General features: G+C 30.5%; 1 non-coding gene across 1 annotated transcript; it reads left to right on the top strand.

Moving 5' to 3' along the window:
* The first annotated feature begins 3501 nt into the window (after positions 1-3501).
* On the top strand, positions 3502-3608 carry LOC139903295 (small nucleolar RNA R71). Its single transcript, XR_011778124.1, has one exon. It is a non-coding gene; the product is annotated as a small nucleolar RNA R71 (small nucleolar RNA).
* The last annotated feature ends 895 nt before the right edge of the window (positions 3609-4503 follow it).

Raw genomic sequence — 4503 nt, 5'->3', positions numbered from 1 at the left:
TCATTTTAATAGACTATATCATTTAGACATTGATCCAGATTGTGTTATTATGGATATAAGAGATAATAATACTTGGAAATGGTGTTGGAAATGAGAAAATATTGGGATTCGGAACATGTTAGCTTCAACTGATCTTTTGAATTTGGTTTCAACTACTAATATTTCGGATACATAGGATAGTAAAGCATGGGCTGCTGGATCGAATGGTTGCTTCTCAGTTTCGAATACAAGAAAGTTCATTGATAATATCATGCTTCCCTCAGTTCAAGTTCATTGATAATATCATGCTTCCCGAAGAAAATTAACATATTCTTGTGGCTTTAGCTCTTGACCGTTTGCCTACATGAAGTAATCTTATTCATCGAGGAGTGGAAGTCAATAATATTGGGTGCCCTCATTGTGATTTTGGTTTGGAAGACATAAATCATACTATGTTTTCATGTATTGTGGCTAAAGATATTTGGTGAAAAGTTAGTCATTGGACCGGTGTTGATATCAACGGATTCGCATCTTGGCCCGATTGGCTAGATTGGTTTGATCAATGGGTTGCAAATGGAGATATCAAAAATCGTTTGTTTATTATTGTGGCGTCCTTGCTATGGATCCTTTGGCGATATCGTAATGGAGCTATCTTTTCGGAGTACAAACTAAAACAGAATGAATTATTTGACTCCATTATAAACTTTTCATTTGCTTGGCACTATAGTAGATGTAAAGTTAAATTGTCTTGGACAACTTCGCTTATGATGCTATTGTAATTGCTTTGTTTTGCTTCTAGTTTCTACCTAGAAGCAAAAGAAAGAAAAAAGTTAAATTGTCTTGGACAACTTGGCTTATTATATCATCTGTATTTTATATTTTAATAATTGTAATAAACATATATATGTAAATCTATATGTATATGTATATATTTAATTATAATTAATAATTAATTTAAATTAATTAAAAAAATTACACCTAAGTAAAAACCTTTTCGGTATATATATATATATATATATATATATATATATATATATATATATATATATATAATAATAATAATAATAATAAAGTGGGAAACACTTTTTTAGGGGGGGAAGGAGAACTAATTTTTTTTTCTTCGTTATTTTTGAATTTTTTCAGGCATTAGGATCACATGAAAATATTAATATTTAATTAAGACACTTTGTGATGAATGTTAATATTTTGGCGGAAAAACGCTCGAAGAAATAAATGATAACATTCATTGCAATAAATGCATTGCTTCTGAGTTTTTTTAGGGTTTAAAAATTAGGATTTATAAATTAGGGTTTAGAAATTAGGGGTTTAAAAATTAGGATTTAGCTATCTGGGTTTAGAAATTAGTGTTTAGATTGAACTTTTAACACGAAGTGTGCTGCTCCAGCCTCTGCTAGTTCTTCAGTTACTTGTCTATAGTTAACCCACTCACCGATACCAGCAACACTCAGTAGTTTAATGTCATCGAGTCTTCTCCACGTCTGTATCACTTGAGAACAATACTCACAAGTTAGAATATCATATTCCAAATTCTAACAATATCACATTCTATTCATAAACAATATATATACACATATATATACATATATACAATTCGTACCATTTTATAACAATATGTATATACATGTACAATTCATACAATCATCACATACATACATGTGTGTGTGTGTGTGTATATATATATATATACATATATATATATATATATATATATATACATATAAGCATCAAAATATATATATATATATATACACTCAAGTGTGTGTGTATATATATATATATATACATATAAGCATCAATATATATATATATATATATATATATATATATATATACACTCATGTGTGTGTATACATATATATATACATATACGCACAACATAAGATATATATATACATATATATATATATATATACATATATATATATATATATACATATATATATACATATATATATACATATATATATATATACATACATATATATATATACATATATATATATATACATACATATATATATACATATATATATATATACATACATATATATATACATATATATATATATATATATATATATATATATATATATATATATATATATAGGCCTCAAAACTATTAATACCAGGCTAAGTCATGCTTTAACAAAAATAATAATATGATAGAAATTCAAAACGTTTAAAAAGAACATTTAAATAAATAAAATATTATTTTCGTCATCTAGACGAACTCTAATGGCAAGATACCTTCAAGGAGTCTTGCTCCTTGTTTTCTTTTAGGGGGATCTTAGGAAATTTCACTACAATCTGAAACCAAAAATTATGTAATGCCAAATGATACTACAATTGGCGGCGCATATTAATGAGTTAAAATTTGTACTTACTGAAGTGATATTAGTTTCAAAATTATATGCATTATAGATAATTATAATGTGAGAGTAATAATAGGCATTAAAACTATTTATACTATGCTAAAGTCATGCTTTAACAAAAATAATAATATGATAGAAATTTAAAACGTGTAAAAAGAACTTTAAAAGGAATAAAATATCATTTTTGTCATCTAGACGAACTCTAATGGCAAAACACCTTCAGGGAGTCTTGCTCCTTGTTCTATTTTAAATAGATCTTAGAAATTTCAGCACAATCTAAAATCGAAAATTATGTGCCGTCAAATGATATTACATTTGGCGGCGCATATTAATGAGTTAGAATTTGTACTTAGTGAAATGATATTAGTTTCAAAGTTATATGCGTTATATGTGATTACAATGTGAGTGAAATAATAGGCCTTAAAACTATGTATACCATGCTAAGTCATGCTTTAACAAAAATAATATGATAAAAATTCAAAACGTTTAAAAAGAACATTAAAATGAATAAAATATCATTTCCATCAACTAGACGAACTCTGATGACAAGACACACCTTCTGGGAGTTTTGCTCCTTGTTCTCTTTTAGAGTGATCTTAGGACTTTCAGCACAATCTGAAACCGAAAATTATGCGCCGTAAAATTATACTACATTTGGCGGCGCATATTAATGAGTTTAAATTTGTAATTACTGAAGTGATATTAGTTTCAAAATTATATGCAGTATATATATTTACAATGTGAGAGAAATAATAGGCCTTCCCGTATGATTGAAATTGATTATTCAAGCTTGGTGAGGTGAGGTTCATCGCATCTTTCACACCCTACTTGCATCGCGACAATAGATTGTTGTATATTCTTCAACTCCTTCCCGTATGATTGAAATTGATTATTCAAGCTCGCAAGCGTGATTTGACCGTTGTCACTCTCCACTTGAGCTACACTTTTCCTTGGAAAATCTCGAGGTGAAGGGGTCCACTCGTAAGTATGAACCAAGATGTCTTCCAATAAGGTTTCAGCCGCATTTGGAAATTTATACATAAACACTCCTCTCCCGGAGGAATCAAGAGTTTGTGCTATCAAAGGATTAGTACCCTGGTAGAACGTGTTGATGTACTCTTTCTTGGTCAATCCATGTGGTGGACAAGCTCGTAACATCTTCTTAAAACGTATCCATGCATCATACAAAGGCTCATCACTCCGTTGAGCAAATGCATTGATCTCCATCCTAAGTTGTTCCGCCTTTGATGGTAGAAAGAAGTGATTGATAAAAGCGTCACTTAAATCTTGAAAAGTCCTAATCGAGTCGGAAGGTATATTCCTTAACCAAACTTTCGCATCACCTTGAAGCGTAAAGGGGAATGCCTTTAACTTATAAGCGTCGTCTGTGACATCTTTATACTTATAAAGATCACAAATATGGTTGAATTATTGAAGGTGTTCGAAAGGATTCTCCTCCATTAACCCATGAAATAGCATATCTTTGATCATTGTGAAGAAATTACCCTCGACTTTCCAATTATCAGCCCCGATGGGCGGTTTAGTAATAGCCGGAGGAATCATCGTAGGTGCAACCAACCTAGCGTTCCACATTGGTGTGTCATTTGGATCAACTTGTTCTTCTTGATTAATCGGTAGACCATGACCAATCGGATTATCCTCGGGATGAATTAGTTGACCGTTACCATCCATCTTTTTAATACAAAATGGCATAACCTCAAAAATTTTCTTTAATACCCTTTCTTCTCTAAGCTTGTAAACCCTGTGAACGTGTCTATCCGGATCGAAAAATGGATGTTTGCACTCTTGATCCTTTTGAGATCTCCTTTTCATACACCACGGTACCTAACCTTCAATCACAACACTAACACAAACAGTTTTCCAAACTCAAATAATATATAAAAACAAGAAAAGTAACTTTTGCAAGGATAAATCCTGACAAAAGAATCGAACAATTAAAAGCTTAAACACAAAGATACAACTAGCTAACCGCTCTCCGGTAGCGGCGCAAGAAAGTTTGACATGCTCTCACAAACATACATTTTAACTTTTAAATTTGTACTTAAATATGGACTCAACTATGTGACAAGCATTCGAGAAACAATGACTCGGTAGTTGTAATTAGCAAGTT

The sequence above is a fragment of the Rutidosis leptorrhynchoides genome, chromosome 3 (genome assembly GCF_046630445.1).
Source record: "Rutidosis leptorrhynchoides isolate AG116_Rl617_1_P2 chromosome 3, CSIRO_AGI_Rlap_v1, whole genome shotgun sequence".
NCBI classification, from domain to species: Eukaryota; Viridiplantae; Streptophyta; class Magnoliopsida; order Asterales; family Asteraceae; genus Rutidosis; species Rutidosis leptorrhynchoides.
This window is presented reverse-complemented; position numbering and strand designations above follow the sequence as displayed.